The sequence below is a fragment of the Puma concolor genome, chromosome F2, assembly GCF_028749965.1.
Source record: "Puma concolor isolate L17-30 chromosome F2, mPumCon1.1.hap2, whole genome shotgun sequence".
Classification (NCBI taxonomy): domain Eukaryota; kingdom Metazoa; phylum Chordata; class Mammalia; order Carnivora; family Felidae; genus Puma; species Puma concolor.
In genome coordinates this window covers 14,787,879-14,810,291 of record NC_141684.1, presented here as the reverse complement: position 1 = coordinate 14,810,291, position 22,413 = coordinate 14,787,879, and the positions used below count along the sequence as shown (strand labels likewise).

At 41.3% G+C, this 22,413-nt stretch overlaps 1 long non-coding RNA gene across 2 annotated transcripts in view; it reads right to left on the bottom strand.

Annotated features, from left to right (window-relative positions):
- LOC147571843 (uncharacterized) overlaps positions 1-12,692 on the bottom strand; it is a 137,097-nt gene extending 124,405 nt beyond the window's left edge. The window contains exon 1 of one of the 2 annotated variants that reach the window (XR_015246826.1): positions 12,584-12,692. This is a non-coding gene — a long non-coding RNA (uncharacterized LOC147571843). Of the gene's footprint in view, positions 1-8,820; positions 9,057-12,583 lie in introns of those variants that run through there. The other variant, XR_015246825.1, reaches the window with a different exon arrangement.
- Between the last annotated feature and the right edge of the window lie 9,721 nt (positions 12,693-22,413).

Genomic DNA, 22,413 nt, shown 5'->3' with positions numbered 1-22,413 from the left:
TGTTCCAATATTATTAATATTGTTATAAGGACCTCCCTCCCCCCCCACCCCTGCATCACCACACAAACCCAACAACCCAACTCTTGTGGCCCTGTAATTTCCCCCTTAGACCTGACTCGGATGGAGAACATTTTCTTAAAGACTTTATAAGTTACTTTTCCAAGCCCCCCTCTAATTCCACTCCCTCCTATAACACGACAATCTACATGGGAGACCAGTGAGAAACTCTTGGCTTCTGTTCTTTTTCCTAATTCCTTCTTGATTTCTGAAGAGCCATAGTCCCGCCACAGATGCACAGCATCATGTTCTGGCACTGCAATTTTTAGGTTCCCAAGTTACCTAACCTGTACATATCAGAGAAGTGGGGTATCTTATCCTGTAAATCAGTGGGCTATAGAAAAATGTTTTCCAAATCTGAGAAGATATGCCAGTTGGGGTACTTAATTTTCTTTTTATTTCTCCTCAAGTCTGTATGGTCTAACCCATGTCCCCATAACCGTTGTGTCCAGAGAATCAGTGTGATTGGCACATGGAAGAAAATCCCTACGTCATCACTTCCTTGAGATTATTGAAGAAGCAGCCTCCAACCCAAGGGGGCAGTGAGTTGGGCAGTGGACCTCAGGCAGAGTAAATATTGTAGTTCTCCAATCCCTTCTTGCCAACTCCCACCTCATTCCCTGGAAGGCTCCCGATTTGGAAAAAGTGGGAAGATAATCCCCAATGTCAAACGAAATACAGGCAGGTTTGGGCCTAAAACAGAAGTGTCTCCTCGCACAGGATCTTACAGGTTAGGGTCCCTGTATTCAAGAGTCTCCATTCAATGCAGAGTTGCCCAGATAATTCACAGAACTAACACCTTACGTTCTCAACTTTGACCAACACTGCAATAACATTAACGAGTACCGAGTACCGTGAGGGTAGAAGTGGGGGTCGATAGAAGAGTTATGTTAGAGATCAGCTGGGATATTAGAAGGGAAAAAATAAAGCGATTATGAAATAAAGGACAATTTAAAATGATTTAATCTTGAGTAAATAATAGCTCAGTCTTCTCTTAGGTCCACATACCCACAAATGATTCATAAGATTTCTAGCCCGTCAGCCTGGCTCATTTTACTGTTTTGTCATTTGTTATTTAATTAGGATCAGTGTTGAATTTCGTCGTATCAAGCCTTGGAAACTTTACTTATTAATATCCCTCAGACATTGGCAACAGAAACAGTAATTTTAATTGCACAGCTACTAGCAATACGCCAGGTGCTACCTAAGTCCTTAAACACCTCTCACTTGACAATAACCAGGCAGATATGATTATACCATTTTTCAGCTAAGGAAATAGAATATCGGAGAAGGCAAGTAACTTGCCCAAGGTCACACAGCTGGCAGGTGGTAGAGTCAGGACTCTGTTTGATACCAAAGTCCTTGCTTTTGCAGTCACTAGAATTATGCTAAGGGTAAATTATTCCTCCCTGCTCTCTCTGTTCTCCCAAATCCAAGGGTGGTCATCATTATTATAATCTTGGAGCTGCTTCAAAGACATGGTGGCTCTGCAGATTCAACTAAAGGATAAGAAAAGCAAACAAAGTGAGTGTTCATTTTCAGCCTTTATGCGGGTCTTTTCATCTTCAAAGTCCTTTGTGAATATTAAACAATTAATCCCCCTGGAAGCCCTCAGCACTGGGGGAAGTGAACATTTCCATTAATGTTGATGAATGTCTATTGCTATTGGTGAAGTTTCGCCTTTCAGCCTGTGCTTCTAAAGCCTGAAAGCCTTTCCATATAAATGAAGCACATTTTCATTCCCATATCTCTCCCAGGTGTATGAGGGAGTTGCTGAGATGTCTAAACACAGTGCTTTTTAAGTACCTTTGAGGAGTTAAAAAGCTTTGCTGGTTCTGCTTCCTGAACATGAACACACACACACACACACACACACACACACACAGTTTTTATGATAAACTAGAAAAGTTGATGGTGTGTGTGTGCATAATACTTGGTGCTTGCATGGTATTCCAGACAAAATGGCACATAGAGGTGGCTTCTCTGTTGGAGCTAAAGCCTTAGCTAAGCTGTACAGTTGTCTCTGTGGTGCACCTGGTTAGCACATTTGGTTGCTAGCGGAAAGGTTGGTGGTTCAAACTCACCCAGGGATAATTTGGTCTTCTTTTCAGAAATACGTGAGCAGTCCATTTCAGGAATTTATTACTCTTTTGCAAAGCACCGGTTCGGTGTTCTCGCAACTGGTCTGCTAAATCCCACCCCAGGTACTTATTAAAACCACAAGTTCGAGGACCTTGAGATTCTTATCCCGTTGTTCTCGCGAGGTGCCTGAGCATTTGCTTTTTAAAGACATATCCTCTGCCCCCAGGAAATTATTATCATCATGCAGGTTTGCACAGAATTTGTGTGGAAGACAAAATAATTGGCCCCAGAGCCACACTGCCTGGGTCTGACTCTCGCCTCTTGCCACATCGACTGAAGTTTTGCTCCGCCCGTCTGAAGTAGCCACCAGTGACTCTGGCACAACCCCACACTGTGATCGTCTGCATGCTGGTATCTGATATTTTTAGTTTTTAAAATCGTCTTGTTTGTTTTCTGTCTTTCTTAACTCACCACAAACCCAAACCTCCACGTCGTCTCTACGGTGGTATTGTGCCGTGTCCACTTAGCAAAACTGGAGCTGGACCTCTCGGACTTCCCTTCCCTTAAAGAACCAGGTTAGGGCTGGCCCTCAGAGCATTTTGCTGGAGATCTGAGAGGTGGGAGTGAGGAGTCACGGTTCTCTGAAGGTCACCGTATTGGTTAGAGGTGGTGAGGGACAGAAGCAGAGGGCAGCAGGGTCTAATTTGTCCTCACTTTTCCTCACTCCACATTCGAGTCTGCTCCCTGACATCCAGCCCTGCTAACCAACCATGACCGCAGGCCCAGCCCCAGACATTGCTCTAAGCTCTGAGATCTCACAGAGGTGGAGTCCTGAGTTGCAAATGGCCTTCCACAGACCTCTGCATCCCTCTGGGAGCTGGTCTCGCCTTTCAACTCTGAAAGAATTGGAGCTCGGCAAACTCCTAATGTCTTTACTTCCGAAGAACGTAAATCCCATGAAGTCTGAGACCTAGACTATCTGCTCATTGCTGTTTCCTCAGTACCTGGAACAGGCCTGGCACTCAGGAGGCATTCTATATTACCTGAGTGACTGATGGAAGTGATAGCCTCCTCATTCACAAATGGGGGTGATGATGCTTCCTAAGTTGAGCTGGGTGAGGACAAATGAAATATCATATAAAGAGCTCAATACTGTTCCTGGCAGATAATTAGCATGGACACAGGGATGTTGTTGTTATTCATTTTGTTTTTATGGCTTCGGAAATATCAAATCTATCACATGGAGCCAACAATATAATACACATGTGATAAAATCTGTCTCAAGAGTTAGTGATCTCCCAACCCATCTGGGTTTAGTCCTGTCTTTGAATCATAGTGTCCTCCCAGAGAACCACAAGACCAGAGAGGATGCTAGAGATTCCTAGTACGGCACCCATGTTCAAAAGATGAGGAAACAGGGATCTGAGAAGTGAAGAGATTTCCTCAAAGTTGTCCACTAGTTAGAAAAGAGGTAAAACTAAGAACACGTTTCAGTGAAGCAAGCCAGAGTCCTTTCTGTGATCTTATGTAAAATAAAAATGTTAAAACACTTTATAACTACTCATACACATATGTGCATATATATATGTATATATATGTATACATGTATATATATGTGTATATGTGTATATACATATACATATACATATATATATATACATATACATATACATATACATATACATATACATATACATATACGTATACAGCTAGGGTGATGATACATCTGAGTCGCCTGGGACAGTACTGTTTATGCTTATGCCGTGGTTTAATTATTAACAGTACCCCCTTCACTCTCAAAAGTGCCTGGGTTTGTTCAATGAGTTATATAGATTATATAGTTTCTGCACCTACAAGAGACCCCTTTGCTCTCCACTTACTGTATAAGCATTTGGAATGAAGTAGCCTACAGAGACAGGCATGTATATTGGGCATAGTCAACCAGAACATCACATTCACTTGGGAACAGGGACCACGTTGGGGATGGGTTCATGCTGTGATCAGAGCAGTAAGCCTTATGCCAAATGAGAAGAGCCTCTCTCTTCTCCCAGCTGCACCAACAATGAAGGGGCTGGGCATCCAGAGCTGGTACACACTTCGCCAGGGGGCCTGAACATGAAGCCATCATGAGACAAAACACACCCAGGAGATGGGAGAAACTGAATCCTACTCGTTGATATCACAGGTCCTTGATCAAGCCATCTCTGAAGCTACACAAACTCTGGATGTTTTGGCTCAAATTCAACGAGATGAGTTTTCCAGCAGCTGCAATGCAAAGCATCCTAACTAAAGTACTGACTGAAAAACATAAACGTAATAAAAGGGATGGGGCACTTGCACCGTCCCCAAGTGCTTCTGGGCCAGAGTTGTTCCTCTGATAAGTTAGTTAGCAGGAGAGAGATGTCCCTGCATACCCCAGCCTCCCCATCCCACCCTCACACTGTGTGACTCAGTTACACCGGACTTTGCAACACTGACTAAGCCGTTCATTCATCAATACACATACGCTGAACACTTTTTAACCCCCAAAAGTTTATATTCTACTTACGGGAAGGATTGAACAACGAAATGGCAACCGCTAAAGGTACACTGAAGTAGCAGGCCTTACGAAAGGCCCCTGCAGGCACTGTAACTGACAGACTAGGTACGGAGGTGAGCAGAGAAGGCCTCAGAAGGGAAGAGATGGAATTATTCCTGAGAGGACTGGCAGGAATCTACCATGTAGTTAAGAAATTACAGGAAATCCGGTGATAAGAGAAGCAAGCACAATCATACAGATGATAGATATTTGAGGAAAGGCAAATATTTGCCGCAGGTTTGGAGGAAGAGTCTGGAAGAGGGAACTGGCAGTTCCAGCACACCACACTAAAGTCCTTGGGCTTCTATACTGTGAGCAACGGAAGAGCGTGACGGAATCTGGACCGGGTCGTCTGGCTTCTCTTAGGCCGCCGGAACCGGACCGCTTGGTCCTCTACCTGACCAGCCGTTCCGGAAAGTGCACACAGACTCGCATAGCTTCCTTTACTGACGCACCCCTGTGGAACCTGCACCCCTCCCAGGACGAGGCGTATTGCACATGATTCCAAACTCTTCTCTCCTCCCTGAACCCTTTGGCTAATTGACAGACAGCGTCTGCTTTATTTTACTCCTTCCTCCTGCCCCTGATCAATTTTCTTTTGCTTTGGACTAATCCTTCCTTAAGCCCTCATGCCACGTCCCTCTCTTTCGCTCTTACAGATCCAGTGATCAGATTTGCATTTTAGAAAGACTGTTACCCGGGCAAGGGTTTCAAGCAGGGAAAAACTGAAAGCAACGAGAGGCGAAAAGGAGTTACAGAAACGCAAGGGAGGGAAGAGGGAGTCGTGGGGAGGATGGAGGGGAGGATGCTTCACAGTGATAGCCGCCACACGTGTGGGAAGGGGTGGGTGCGTTTGGGGTCTGTGTATCAAAAAGCAGTTAGCATATGTTCTGAGAGAAACCTCAGCATGTGGAGGCTTAAACGGCATTCGGAATTGAATTTCCAGGCTCAGTAAATTTACAATATGCTTCCTCAATCCATCCCACCTCCTTGCTCCTCAGCTCAGTGAAATAGCTAAATAATTAAATGCTAAAATGCTTCTTGGATATGCTTTGTTGTTGAAACACATCTGCTACACGTTGGAGGAGCCCTTCCCGGCAGATGTTCCTTTCCTTGGCTTGTTTATCTATGGAAATGAATATCTTAAACCCCCTCCCCTGCTAAGCTTAATAAAAGGAAATCCTTTCCATTCTCATCTTCTTCACAATGCCCCTTGCGGTCCTTCATCAAACCATTAAGGACATATGCTGTGCAGCTAATTATTTTTTCTCTGCTACCGCGCTGCCTTAATCCAAGGGAAGGCCATCTTCCGCTCAAGACTTAGTGCAGGAACTAATCTGCACGCCGCATTCTCTGCCAAAGAAAACAGAGTCTCTGTAGTTGAGTGAAAAGACGTTGGAAGCCAGGACTCCGAAGAGACTATGGCCTCTCTCATCAGCCCCGGGAGAGTGCAGTCTATTTGTTGAGCACATGGAGGGAAGGTATTTGATGGAGTTAAGGTTGCCCCAACTGATAAACTGGAAGATGGAGAAAACAAAGAATAAATTGAGATGACATAGTGTAGATTCATCCAATCTGGGGAAGACTGGGAGCCGTGGAGGACAAGGAGTAGACAGGATTCAATATGTTCGCCATAAAGACTATGAACATAAGGGAAGATTTAATAGACCTATTGGAGACATTCGTGGCCTCTGAATTGATTGAAACCCCTTGGTGAAAGAGTCACTAGGGAACTCTTACGGAAGGCATTTGCTTTCTGTTTGTGCATGGAGGTGGTCAAGATTATATGAGCTCAATAAAAAAAAAAAAAAAATAGCTAAGACATCTTTGAAATACAGATAAGGGAGGAAGAAAAAGGAAATTTTAATTAAAACCACATATGGTACAGCTTAGCAGCAGGAGAGACCATAGGGGCTGTTTTAAAATAATTTGCATGTCATAATATTGAAAGGGGAGAAATAGATATTTTTTCCTTTAGGGCGAGAACAGTATTTGACTCATGAGCTCCATTTTGGGTAGCATTTAATTTCACCAAGTCCTCAGAACCTGAGCTTTTAATCATGGTTGAGTTGCCTTAGCAGCATTTGGCTTCTATTTTATAGATCAGTGTCCTGTTATAAGAAAAGGGTTGCATTAGAAACAGAGCTAGTCTACTTTTTGTTCCTATGTGAGGAAAACTAGTTTTCTCTCTAGACGCTTTTGTAGGATGCTTTTTTCAAGCTTGAAATTCATGTGTCTGCCTGGATGTGTCTGCAAGTATGACTCGATTGATTTTGAGGACCATACACGACCTCTTTCCGTCTGCATCCTTTGTCGTCGGCTCAGAGATCTCTTAAATACTACAGCAGTCCGTTTGTTCCATTTATCAACAAAAGTTGTTGCGTTTATCAACAAAATTCCTTTGCAGACACGGCAATTCTGCAAATATGGGCAAATCATTCTCTTTCCTGTTCTTGTGTGATCACCTTCTCTCTTGTCCTTTCTCTTTACTCTCCCGTCTCTGTTTCCTCAGGTTTTTCTGCCTCCATCTGCCTTCATTAGGGTCTGGAATTCCGCTACCAGAGTTTTGGTACCTTTACCTTTTTTTATTTCTTTGTTTTTAGCTCACCCAACTTTGTTTTCATTCCAGTCTGCTTTTCTTTTATTTCAGGCTACTTTTCTTCTGTAAAATTTTCTCCTATTTAATAAGACACTGTTCTTTTTCTTGGTGTATTTGATTCCGTATTTATTTTAAAAATTTTCTTTTGGGTTACAAGATTTCATTTTTGGAAACATGTTCTTATATTTTTCCCTTTTTTACAATTTTATATGCCTAATATTTTCTTAATACTCTTCACTCAGACTTGGATGAAGCAAGGTATCTGCAGACCAGGTGTTTGCCAGTAATGGGTAAATTTCCCTAATTCTGCTAGCTGTTTGTCTACAACCAGATTCCCATCTCCCAGTCCACAACTGGAGTGATAGGCAAGGCCCCCAACCCATTTTCTGGTTTCTGTAAGATATTTAGGTAACGTGTTTAGGTAACATGCCTCTATTTTATCAAACCGGGAACCTTTCCATCTCTACTGCATACATAACATGTTCTGTCTAATCTCCAAAATTCACTGCTTCTACATATTTTTTGTATTTGTTTTCACTGCTTACTATTGACTATCATACTTCCAAAACCTTCTTCCCAAAGTCCTGACACTTTCTGCTTGACTGTATTCTTTGGGGATAGAAGGCATAGATGGAAGAGAAGAGAATGATAACTGAGTGGAGTCAGTGCTCATGCATTAGAAGTGTACTTGTCTAGTTTTAATTTTCTAGAAACCCGAGTGTCTTTATCAGGAGAATAGTCTAAGATGAGAGAATTTTCTTCCAATCTTCTCTGAAGCACACTTTGAACATGAATTAAAACTATTTGCTGGAGACCAGGTAGAGGTTTTTTTTTTTTTTTTTTTTAAATTGTATGACAATATATTCCATTGAATTTAAAATTATTATGAATCCTTTCAAAATTTAAGTCTTAATTTTAGAAAGGGCGAACTTTAGCCTTGTTCGCTGTTGTGATGGGCAGCAGGAGAATGGACAAAGCTGCATTAGGAACTGCTCAAATGCCAGATGCCATTCTAATCTGGAAGGCACCCAGCAATTAGCATCTGCTCAGTGCTTGGAACATGGTAAATGACTTCCATACAAATGAACCTTTGGGATATTACCATTCATAATGTGGGTATTGAGTATACTATAAATCACCCAATTTCCCTCATATCGATCGGTCTGCATGTTGGTTCTAAACCAAAAGTCACAGGATAACTAATTGTTTTTTTTTAAAGACAAGATGAGTTGAAATCATTACTGTTCTTACAGATTGAAAGAAGAGAATAGGCTAAAGAAGGAAGAAAACCCCTTCCCTCTGCACATGTAATCCTCACACACCTCACACACGTCCTCACAACCACCTATGACTTGTGACTCTGATCCCATTTCTTAGATGAGGACAACAAAGAATAACATGCTGCAGGGGACACAGCCGCAGAGTGAGAACCAAGAGCTTTAATTCAGACCCAGGTCTGGCTGAATTTAGAGGGCAATTTTCTACTGTTACATGCATCACCTACCTATAAGTTCAAGTAGTACTGGGTTTCTGTCAGATCTATTTCTGGTGACAACACATGTACGATACAAAGAAGTCTTGCTTTGGGTCCTTCACATCTAATGGAGATGCTCATTCCTCTTTGTTATAGTCTCTTCTTCCCTCGAGGCCTGACATAGGTAGGTCCATGAGGGAAAGAGAAGCCGGAAACCAAACCAGTTAAAACCCTCCACTGCACTTGACCCTTCTCCTCTACTCTGTTGTCCAGCCCTGATCTTTGGATCGAGCGTGTGCTAATGTCATCAAATACTTGACAAGAATGACTGTTCTTCATGCATAAAAACAAGTTCACCTGAACTCTGTGACTATTGTGGGCTGTCTGGCAGTGGATACAATGTTTTCGGCACTGCCTCTTCCATTCTACCATACCGCTAACCTTTGGGGACTGGTATTATTTAACTGATACTTGGGCATGGAGGAAGGATGGATATAGAAAGTTCTGGGGAATACAATCCTTAATTAAGAAAAAGAGCAAAGGGGCGCCTGGGTGGCGCAGTCGGTTAAGCGTCCGACTTCAGCCAGGTCACGATCTCGCGGTCCGTGAGTTCGAGCCCCGCGTCGGGCTCTGGGCTGATGGCTCGGAGCCTGGAGCCTGTTTCCGATTCTGTGTTTCCCTCTCTCTCTGCCCCTCCCCCGTTCATGCTCTGTCTCTCTCTGTCCCAAAAATAAATAAATGTTGAAAAAAAAAGAAAAAGAGCAAATAACTGACTCACAACTCTGCAGAGGAAAGAAAAATAAACGATGTTTAAAGTGCAATGGTGAGAGCCTTCCCCAACACATCAAATCTGAACCAGAGCTGATCTACCTTCTCTCTTTAGAATAGACTGGAGGGTAGGGAAGTGGGCACATGCTTTCATGTACATTGACCTGTCAAATTGTCTGACACAAGATATTATATAGGCTGTCCTCTAAAATCTAAAGAGAGGTGGGGCACCTGGGTGGCTGAGTCAGCTAAACATCCGACTTCGGCTCAGGTCATGATCTCGCGGTTTGTGGGTTCAAGCCTTATGTCAGGCTCTGTGCTGACAGCTTAGAGCCTGGAGCCTGCTTCGGATTCTGTGTCTCGCTCTCTCTCTGCCCCTCCCCCGCTCGTCCTCTGTCTCTCTCTGTCTCTCAAAAATAAATAAACATCAAAAACTTAAATCAAAAGAGAGATGAAATATTCACATGGGCATCTCTTATAAACAGTATTCTTATACCAATCTTACCACCAGTGTGTTTTAAAGTATCTGCTATCATCATCTCTTGGTGGTATGTGAGCAGTAAATAGGCACAGACAATGGGATATCGCTGGCAATACTAACACAAACAGTTAAAATTCTTTCTCCTACTCCTCCTGCCTTCTTCTTTCCTCTCCTCTTCATCTTGCTGTGCTTTGATTGTTTTTGCTGTGCTTGGAGGTTTCTATAAAAGTGCTACACCTGTATTCTCAAAGCTAATTTCAGAGCAGGAACAAATAAAGATTAAAACCAGTTCTCGAGAAGAATCTCTAATTCTTATGGAGTAATCATGGGAGATCCTTCAGGAATAAGAAAAAGCTTCTTCTTGTGCTTTTATTTTTTAATTTTTTTTAAAAAAGTTGATTTATTTCTTTTGAAGGAGTGAGAGAGTGTGTGCAAGTGAGCAGGGGAGGAGCAGAGAGAGGGAGAGAGAGAGAGAGAGAGAGAGAGAGAGAGAGAGAGACAGAATCCAAAGCAGGCTCTGGGCTGTCAGTACAGAGCCTGATGTGGGGCTTGAACTCACAAACAATGAGATCACGACCTCAGTCGAAACCAAGAGTTGAACACTTAACCGACTGAGCCACCCAGGTACCCCTTCTTGTGCTTTGAAATAGTATGTTCATCCATTCTCCTTTTTCCAAGAATTACACCTTCACTAGCTGTGCCTCCATAGCATCAAAGAGTTAGATGGAGGGGAAAAAATGAACAAACAACAAGTAAAATAAACAACAACAACAAAAAACAATTGTCTGGGTACTGGTTCCATATACACTAAGTAAATAGATGTTTTATTTTTTATTTTTTAATCTGGATGTTAGATGCCCATGTCTGATTTATCATTTTAAACCCTAGCACTCTGTCTTGCACCTGGCATATATACCCAATAAATATTTATTGAATGAATAAATTCATGAATGAATATAATGCATGGATGTGGGTAACTGATGATATTACATGAAAAGGACTTGAAGATATAAAGCCTTGAGACTCTCTTTTTTATTGACAGTGATAGAATTTAAATCAAATGGAACTTCTGTTTTTTTCATTAGGATTTTATGAATTCCCTAATGCAATATTCTTGATTGTTGTATGCTAGACAAAGGTAGCAGAAGAGGGACAATCCTTTAACTCAGAAGACATACAAGTTAGAGGTTCAGGACTTACACTAGAGTTAGAGTCTTTGTGAGTAGTTTATCCACATGTCTAAATCTACAACTGGCTACATAAAAACAAGGGGTCAAAAGGAGAGCATATCTGGCATTATTCTGCATGGAAAATGGCAGGACATGGTTCACAAGGTAGAAAGAACGAGGAAACAGATTTTAGCAGATAAGAAATGCTTGTCCTGCAACATGAGCCTCCACACGAGAATCAAAGAGTAGCTTCATAAAATAGTTATTTCCTCCAACTCTGGAGATATTCAGTGCATTTCTATGTACAAAGTACCCAGAGTAGAGCTTTGACATATAAGACTATTATATAAACATTTCTTCAATGAAATGAAAGCCGGAATACCTGAAATACTGGGTAGATGACTCGTGTGTTTTCTAAAAGTTTTAACTCATGGCTTATATGATGGTTGGGATATTTTAGATGAAAGTCACAAACAGGCTCTAGAATTTGGGGACCTCAAGAAAATTTTATTGAAAGGCTAATTCACAGAAGTGGATGCACAGGAGTAAAGAGAGGCCAATGAGTTGGTATGGGATTCAGGCTCCAGTTACCATCTCTGGAATGAATGCAAGCTCCAGCTATGTTCGTTCAGTATTTTCATCATGCTAACTCATACTCAAATTCCAGAAAGGGAACATCTGATGGACCTCATCTCTTGGGCCATGTGCGCAGCCTTTTGATTAGATTATGCATTAACTGGAAAACCAGACTGTAACTACTCAAGAGGTTATTCCTCAAGAGGAAAGGAAAGTATAATTTCCAAAAGAAAGTGTAATGGATACTGGGTAAGCAAAAAACAACGAAGGCCCATCGCATCCTCTAAGCCTCTTCCAGCTCTGTGATTCTGTGGAGCCCTGGTAATATGACATCACGAACTCTCAGTGAACAGGGTTCATGACCTCCTGACTCCACGAGCATTTTGTCCACAGACAGACCATTGCCTTGCAAACCTTTCTGATGAGGTCAAGGAAGTCTGAATGCACAAGTGGATATGTGCATCTTCTCTTCCCAACATGCAAGTAGTCACTCTGGATAGAAGAAAGCCATGGGCTTGGGAAACAGGATTATCCATGTTGTCTCTTGAGTATGGGCTCTGTAGCCAGACAGCTTGACTGAATCTTGTCTCAGCCACATACTGAGGGTCACCTTATGCAAATTACTGAACCTATATACATGTTTCAGTTTATTTCATTGTACCTCCCTCATAGGCTTCTTATATGTATGGGTTAAATTAGATAACACATGTCATTAGACTGGCACCTATATAGCCCTCAGAGTAGATGACATTTTTATTACTATTAATATTAAAACTACCAATAATGTCACTGCTGTTACCTTATTGAGTAGGATACATCTCAGACACCCATGGCTGGTCCAAGGCACATTTGCAAAGGTGGCCAATTACTTCTTCTAGATATTTCTCTTCAGGAAGAGAAGAAAAGTACCTAAGATATAAGCAAAATACTTATTGAGAGAAATGGAGGGAGAGAGCTCAAAGCCTGTCATTCTTTATGCTCAAAACACCTTGGAAATGGCTCTACTACGCTGGGTGAAACAGAAACTCTTAGACTTTCAAGGATAATCACACTTAAAGGAAAACAGAACAAAACAAATGAAAAACAAATAGTAACGACAAATGCCTTTAATTTCTCTTTCCATCGAGGGCATAGCTTTTTAAAAGACATTTTCTTCATATTATTACAAAAATACTCTCCATAATCTATCTAAACAGAGAAAACATTAGTAGATTGTGCTAGCTAACCACCACATTAGCCAATTGCTGTTTGGCATTTCCACTAGCACTTTCTATGTACACAGTCTGGATAGAATAGATTTGAGTGATATAGAACCGAGATGCTTTTGAAAATGAAGTGGGTACAAGTTATAATTTTGAGTGGGCTGGCTCTGGATACCCCATTAAGTGGAAAACCACTTAGGATATAAATCCCCTTTCAGGCTCCAAAACAATTTAGCAGGAACTCAACCTCTTGGAACCTTTGTGGTTGAAGTGAGCCACAACAACCCTTCACCTAGTAAAACCGAAGGCGTTTCCAATGATTTGATTCACAGAACGCTGTCCTACGGGGGTGTCGGTCCTGTGTCCACCCCCCCCCCCCCCCCCGTTAGCGACCCTTGTTTAATTGGGGCTTTAATAAAATCTCAAAATGCTTCGGTTTTGTAGGAGTTACTAACATATTCATTTCCCAAAACTACTGACATAACAATGTGCATTACATGTGGACACTCTTCCTGTCAGTACTCTCAGAAATACTGTGAGGAAGTAGCAACCCATTTTGCAGATGAAGAAACTGGAGCCCAGAGAGAGGAAAAGATTTGCCTCAGTTCACACAGCCTCCAAGTGGCACAGTAGAACAAATTCCTACATTTTGACATTAAGATCTTCTCTTTACTCTCTACGGTTCCCGTTTCATCGTTTTGAGACTGAGGTTGCCATTTGCCTCTTTCTAAAAGATGCCTTGGGTCCCAAGATTGGGTTTCCAGGTTGTGGATCCCAATGCCTCTTGGCAGCCACTGAGAAAGCCTTTTAGGAAACCAAACACCTAAGGTGGACAAAACTCAAAGAGAAAACAAAAACAATGCATTTATATGGGCTTCTTGCCCATTGTCTGAATCATTCAGAGGGGGTCACGAAGAAGAATAAAGGCAGAGTAAGACTCCATTTCACTGTTAATGGATTTTAACTCACTTTTAATTCAACAGTGAATGGAAGCATCTATTGTTTTTGCAGATCTAACATCCCATTACATCTCTAAAGTATCATTGGCTGTTTTTATCAATGTTGGCATGGATGCAACTCTAGTAAAATGCAGAATATTTTAACCCAATTTCCATTTTTTTCCCAATTACCATTCAATTCACCTGATACCGGCCACATGGCAAACTTGTCCACATTCCAGGTGTCAGTTCTGTGGTATTTTTTATCTTAGCAATAACATTTAATATAATTTACTTAATTGAAAAATAATGTATGTAAACTGAAGTACATTTGGAAAATATGGAAATTTATAAATTAATAACATAAAGATCACTGTGGACCAAATACCCAGAAACAAAGACAATTAACAGTGTATGAAGTTTTTTACTATGCATCGGCACATATTTTAAACAAATCAGAGATATTTTCTATATAAATTTATAACCTGCTTTTTCAAACTTAGTAATATATCATAAAGACTTATTTAAGTCATTTGTATCTTCTAAGAATTTATTTTTAAAAGCTGATTATTTGGCTTCATAGTTTTAAAAACTAATTTCCCAGGGATGCCTGGGTGGCTCAGTTGGTTGAGCGTCTGATTTCAGCTCAGGTCGTGATCTCGTGGTCCGTGGGTTCGAGCCCCTGGAGCCTGCTTCGGATTTTGTGTCTCCCTCTCTGTCTGCCCCTCCCCCGCTGACGCTCTGTCTCTCTCTGTGTCAAAAATAAACATTAAAAAAAATAAAAAAATAAAAACTAATTTCCCATTAGATTTTTCTTACTCACTTCGTACCTTTTCAAATAACACTCAAAGATATCATTGTATACAAAGTTTTATACACAGCTGTATCTGTGAGGATTATCTTTGGCTGAAAATGCAAAAAAACTAACTACTAGTATCTTAAATGATATAGATATTTTCCCAACATAACAAGACTTCTGGAGGTAGAAAAACACGGCTGGGGCAGTGGCTAAATGACTGACACTGAAGAAAGACTCAAGCTCTTTCTATCTTTTCTCACCCCTAACCTGAGTATTTGCTTTTTATTTTTATGCTTTTGGAGCTCTTAGCTCCGGACATCACATATGTACTCAAGGGAGGAATGACCTGGCCACACTCCAACAGTGTGATATCCATGTATCTACTCTAGCTGCAAAGGACTCTGGGAAAGTGAATATTTAGCTCCTCTAACCTCCATATAAAATGAGGTCAAGAGAGAAAGGAGTTGGCAATACGTATTGGGTTGGTCAACCAACAATGTCTGACATAATCTATAATATAAAATAAGAATTTTCTCCCTATAGGAAAAATCCCTAGAAGGGATACCTTAGAATTTTATTGTTTCCCTGATATAAAAGAAACACATGTTTATTGCAGAGAACTAGAAAAGCTCAGAAAATCATAGAAAATAAAATATCTTATCACTTTAGCAGACAGAGATAGCCAGCCCATCTTCCATCAATGTCATATCTACATCTAGTCTTTATTCTACAGTCACTCAGACAACTCTTTATGGAAGCAGGAATTAGGGGCTATTGTAATAGACATGCTCACTAGTCCCAAGAATCTAAATGTACACCTGAGAAACAGGCTCACAAACTCAGTCCAGGCAATTGTTTCTAGTTTTGTGCTTCATAAAACTCTATCTACCCCGATAAGTTCATTGACTTTCATGGAGGACAAGAATTAAAACAAATAGATATACACTACACTATATTTAATAACATGATCATACACAAAGTATTAAATAATTTAGGGCAGAATTAGTTCTTTTGGTCATGGAGGGTGGGGAAAGTTCAAGAGAAGCTTCTCAGAAAAGGTGATTCCAGAATAAGTTTTAAAGTCTAGTTGTGGGGCGCCTGTGTGGCTCAGTTGGCTAAGTATCCGACTTAGGTAGGCTCAGGTCATGATCTCACAGTCTGTGAGTTCAAGCCCCACGTCAGGCTCTGCACTGACAGCTCAGAGCCTGGAACCTGCTTCAGATTCTGTGTCTCCCTCTCTCTCTGCCCTTCCTCCACTCGCACTCTGTCTCTCTCCCTCTCTCAAAAATAAACATTAAAAAAATATTTTAAGTTTAATTGTAATTTTCCATGGGAACAATGGCAGGTAGCAGTGATAGAAATGAGCGTTCAAGATTCAGAAAAAAGCATGCAGAAAGCACAGAGGAGCGAAAACAGAGTGCATACTTGAAATTACAAATAAATGAGGGCTTAACGGATCATAAAGTTTGCGAGATAGCTATTTAATAGAAGCAGATAATTCTGGAGAGAGAACAAGACTCTAAAGAGCTTTACAGTTCATGCAACGGAAGAGCCACTCTGTTCTGCCCAAGTGCTAATGGAGAATCCTGGGATGGGTGCTGAAGCTACGTGGTGTCTTGATCATGTTACCTCTGCACAAAGGCAGGCCATCAGTTCAGAGTCCTTTGCAACAACGGGTTCTACCTCCTCTGGAAGCCTCTCTTCCTGAGAACACAGCCCTAAGGAACTACTGGTGTGCTCTAATGGAAACTTCCTTGACATGGGAATCCCAAGGATAATCACCACCAACATCATTATTATCATCTTCCTATCAGTAACTTTAGTATCTTGAACAACTTGCACATTCCCGTAACCAGAACTAGGAGCTTCATGCATGTCATATCATAAGAATTTCAAGCAGCTTCTGTTAAAGCTTTATTCTTGGGTGCCAGCACTTCGGATCGTTACTTCAGTCACGACCAGGTGGCTGAGCATGTCAGGCTCAGTTCCTGCTCTGCCTTCACCCAAAATTTTAAAGGAATGGTTGTACATTTATTGATTTTACATAGTTACGGGATAAGGAGTTTCTCTACCCTGACCTCCTACCTGGGTCCTAAAACTTTCCCACTTCCTTTGTCGGCCAGGCATATAGTAAATTAGGAAAAAGGAAGGAAGCCTTTTATACTACAATTCAAAGCACAGAAAAGAAATGGAAACCCTTTTAGCTTAACAATACCAAAGAGCATGGGGGAGGGGAGCCTGTTAGGGTCCAGATTGCCTTATAGTTGGTTTGACTCTCGCAAAGGAATATTCTCTTCACCTTTCTTCTCCACCTATTTGCAACCCAAACCCTCTCAAGAAAAGACTCGTGAGTCTAAGAGGACAGGTATGGCGGAACATCCGGGAGAAGGGTAGGATAGGAGAAGAGGGGTTTAGGAGTCAAGGGCATGGCAAAGGAGGAGTTGTAAGGAGGAGGGACTCAGTGAGGGGAACAGCTGGGCCATGCCAGTTAAAGCTAAAGTCTCTCCATGCTCCCGTAGGAGCTGGCAATCCATAGGATAGGATAGGATAGGATAGGATGGAATGGGATGGGATGGGATGGGATGGGATGGGATGGGATGGGATGGGATGGGATAGGATAGGATAGAATAGGATAGAATAGGATGGAATGGAATGGAATGGAATGGAATGGAATGGAATGGAATAGAATAGAATAGAATAGAATAGAATAGAATAGAATAGGAGAACATGTCCAATTCTCCACAAATTCCTTGACTCAGTGTGGATTATTGTAATAGGCAAAATAAACCTGAAGAAAGAGTGGACTACATAGATGCTACCTACCCACTCTCAGAAGACAGAATCCCTTACCAGCTGTAAGATTTTAGGCTAATGAGCTCTTTTGTGTCTCAGTTTTCTCATCTACAAGATGAAGATGAAAATACTACATGCTTCTTAAGTCCATGGAAGAAAGAAAGAAAGAAAGAAAGAAAGAAAGAAAGAAAGAAAGAAAGAAAGAAAGAAAGAAAGAAAGTAAAATGTGTGAGGGGCGAGGCACCCAGGTGGCTCAGTTGGTTAAGCAGCTCATGTCACGATCTCACAGTTGGTGAGTTCAAGCCCCACGTCGGGCTCTGTGCTGACAGCTCAGAGCCTGGAGCCTGCTTCAGATTCTGTGTGTGTGTGTGCGTGTGTGTGTGCGTCTCTGCCCCTCCCCTTCTCTCTCTCTCTCTCTCTCTCTCTCTCTCTCTCTCTCTGTCTCTCAAAAAAAAAAAAAAAAGAAAGAAAGAAAGAATAAAAGAATTAAAAAAAAATTATGTGAGGAGCTTAGGTCCTTGGGGTTAGCAAACTCTCTGCAAAGGGCCAGATAGTAAATATTCTCAGATTTGCAGGCCATACGGTCTCTGTCCCAGCTACTCAACCCTGCTCTTGCTGCAAGGGAAGCAGCCCTAGACAATATGTCAATAAATGCATGTGGCTGTGCTCCAATAAAACTTTGTGTCCAAAAACAGATGGTGGGCCAGATTTGGCCTGCAGTTGTAGTTTATGCACCCATAGGTTAGAACATTACTGGACATACGGTAAAGTATTCATAAATATCAACTGTTATTGTTATTATTATCGATTGATTGCCACGTCCTTCCAGATTCTTTCTGTTTGACAATTAGCCAGTAGTAAAATCTTCTACAATAATGTCCTCTAGTAATTTTCCAAAGTCAAAGACATGATAAAGACATTACTTTCTTTATATTGGACTTCCCTATAATATGTATTTTTATAAATAAGTCCTACTTTAAAATACATATATGTGTTAAAACTAATAGACTAGACTTGACAAAGCTTCCTTCTACTGCCACGAATGCTTATCATCCCAAATGTTCACAACTCCTTTCCACGAAGATTTAGGTTTCAAGGCTGCCTTGTAGGATGCAGGCTGCTGCACAGCTTGTACATGGGCGAGAGCCAATTTTTAACAAGGCTGGTTCTTCTCAGCACCATCCTTTCTGCCACCACTGTTACTATCATCCAGAAAATTCTCATTTCTCAAAGAGAGCACCCAAGCTCCAGGAGCTGGTTCTGCCAGTGTCTCGGCATCTTTCCTGGGGGCCCATCTGTTTATACTGCTCAGTCAAGGCCTAACAGCTCAGAACATATGGCTGGGACTTCTCATCTTGGAGAGTGGAAGCTGACAAATACTTAAGAACATGCATTTGGTGTGGGAGGCATGCTGTCTCAAAGAAACTTGGTATATTTGTAAGCCTGGGGCTCACAGGGGGAAATTACCTGAGTTCCCTGAAGGGAAAGAAGAACCTTCCCATTTCCACAAGAATAAATGGAAATGATTATATATTAGTATTATATTATTCTGTCTATACAAATACAAAAAGAGAGTGTCAGAAAGTTTGAAGGACACGTCCCAGTTGAAACTGGGATAAACTGGCAAACAGTGAACTAGTTTGCAAGTATTCTGTCACAACGGGGTTCTTGACATTTATTTAATCAGAATATCCCTTTCCCAACCACCCCAAATAAGTAGAATTTTACTCTACATTGGAATGTCAAATGGCCTGTGAATAGATGTTGCAAGCATAAATCCGGGGATAAATACAGCTGGACAAAACACACTGGAAAAACCCTAGAGATGGGTGCAAGGTAGGCAAATAGTATATATCTGAACATGGAAATTTCCACAATAAGACATATTTTTTTTAAGTTTATTTATTTATTTTGAGAGAGATAGCACGAGCAGGGGAGGGGCAGAGAGACTAAGAGAAAGAATCTCAAGCAGGCTCTGCACTGTCAGCCCAGAGCCCAATGCAGGGATTGAACTCATGACCCATGAGATCATGACCTGAGCTGAAACCAAGTCAGATGCTTAACCAACTGAGCCACCCAGACACCCCAACAATAAGACATTTTTATCAGCTTGTCAGGCTCTGTGCACCTGCAGCCTTTCAAGAACTAATTATCCTTGGGGCACCTGGGTGGCTCAGTAGGTTAAGCAGCCAACTTCAGCTCAGGTCATGATCTCGCAGTTCATGAGTTCAAGCCCCACGTCGGATTCTCTGCTGTGAGCACACAGCCTGCTTCAGATCCTCTGTCTCCCTCTCTCTCTGCCCCTCCCTTTGTCTCTTGTGCGTGTGTGCTCGCTCTCTCTCTCTCTCTCTCAAATAAATAAATATTTTTAAAAAGAACTAGTTATCTGAGAATGAATGCATAAACAAGGCATCCATGGTCCCTGCTCTCATGCAGTTTATAGTCTAGTGGGAGGTTATTAAATCCATTAGGGCCCCAGAATGAAAGCAACAGCATTGTGCAAGGGTTTACTGGAGAGCATTTAATGAAGGGTCTACTGAGTTCTGAGCAAAGTGAGAGGAACTGGAAGGAACAGGGAAGCACCTTAGGACTTAGAGCAGTGAGGAGCTAATACCACCTCTAGGACTGAAGAGGCAAGAGGAAGGAATGGTGTTATCAGAACTTGGCAAGAAGACAAAACCTCAGAAGAAGGCTTCCTAACAGGACCTCTGACTGCAGAGAAACATAGCCAGAGACAGGAAAACCACAGCAAAGCAGAGAGCAAGTAGTTGCGGGAGATAGACTGTCTTGCTCTCTCTAAAGTCCTACCATGGACTCTCAGTAACCAGAGATCAACAAAACCTGTAACCTTGTGAAGTCAGCTTCCTGAGGCACAGGGTATAGTTAAAGGGTGACAAATTGATTATTTTGGGTGGGGATTTTGAAAATTAAGAATAACCAGCTTACTTGTGGTATATTCTCAAGGTCTAGTGTCTACGAAGGACACATAGTAGGTCTTCAATTCATGCTTATTTAACAGAAATGGCAAATGGAAATAAGTGGGCTTTGGAGTTAGCTCAATATGGACCAGAACTCCAAGTCTGTCTCTTCAGAGGCTGTGGGATATTAGGCAATTTCCTTAATCTCTGTTCCAATTTCCGTAACTATAAGTTAAAAATAATGTTTTCTTCACAGGGACTTCATAGAAAATAAAAGAAAGAATATAAAAAAAAAAAAAAAAACACTTGGTACGTAGGAAACTTTCAAACAGTATTATGTTCTTTCCTTCTTTTTCTTATACCATTGCATCCTTATTACTGTAATAATTCCAGGAATTTAGAGCCCAGCAAGCGTAAAATTCAATGTTGGACATAACTGGCAAATATTTTAACAAACTTAAAAGTGTTAAAAACAATCTTTCAAAATGATAGCAGAAGAGAAATAATGCTAGCCTTAAAAGAGGTTAAGGAAACCAACCTAAAGATTACAGTCGTCTAAAATTCCACTCCTTAAAATAGCTTTTTGATTTTTACATCAGAGCATTTTGGACAATCGTTTAAAAATGTTGTAAAAGTTGCCATCCCTGGGGTGATGAATGTGCTTCTAATCTCTCCCTACTCTGCTCCTCTCCTGCAGAGTTATTTGTCCCAAACCAGAATTGATTATATCACTTTCGCCTCTTAAATATATTTCCCATGTGCCTGTAGCACAAAGTTTAAACTTCTTAGCAAGACATCCAAAGGTTTTCCTACTCAAACTCCAAAATATAGCTCTAATCCAATCTTCTAGCACTCTATACTACAGATCAGCTCCACTAAACTACTCACACTTGGCGATACATTTTCATATCTCTGTTCCTTATTGTTCCCTCTGCCCATATCTCCCTTCTTGTCCAGGTGAAAACTTATTCATTCTTCAAATCTTGGCTTCTTCAGTGTTGCTTCCTTGGAAAATAGGTCATTCTTTTTCTTCTGTTCCCACAGTGCTTTATTATAAGTCTTAATTCTGCCTTGCATTACGATTCCTTGTATCTCTACCTCCCTAGGCAATTCAGCTTAGATTCAAAGTGCAGAGCCTGTATGTACTACCTATAGTAAATACCACTTAATTAAACAATTATAGTTAGAGTAAGGAGTAAGGAGGAATTCATTACAGTGGGCTTTCAAAGGAAGGTTCATGTGAAATGAATGTTAACTTGGTAAGATGAGGAATATGGGTGCTTTAATAAAGGAAATGCCGAGGCCACTGCTTTGAGAATGAGACGGAGCAACAGTGCTTTCGTGGATGAACAAATAAGTAGGATACAATTTAGGGAGAGGCAGTGGAAGTTAAAGAACGTGACAACAACTAATCCTCGATGCTTTGGTTTCCCCATGCAGCCTTCCCACTTCAATAGGAAATGGTCCTGTTCTGTTGCTCCCACAATCTTTAGCGTTTCTTTGGCCCATCTAGACCTGCTGTTATTAACTGTGCATTTCTTCCTCACTAAGTTACAAGCTTCCTGAAAGCTGAAACTGTATCTCATTATCCTCAACCTGTGCACACACATCAGTGAATTGTTGTTAAGTAGAATGATGAAAGAACTAAGTTTGACTTTGTTGGAAGGGACAACAGAGGGGCACCACCATCTGCCCCCTCTTTCTCCCCCTCTCCACACACAAAAAAGAGAAAAATGCTTATTTGTTCATTTACCTTAGATTTTATCAAGCACTTGCTACGTGCCAGTTCCTACTGAGGGGGTGGATGTATAACAGAGAACAAGACAGACAAAGTTCTCAACTTGATAGAGCTTATCCTTCACTAAAGGAGACAAACAATGAATAAACAAATACAAAATAACATATTTCAAGCGGTGGTAGGTGCTGTGAAGACAGATAAAGTTGGGTAAGGGTCTTAGAGTGATAGGGTACAATATGAG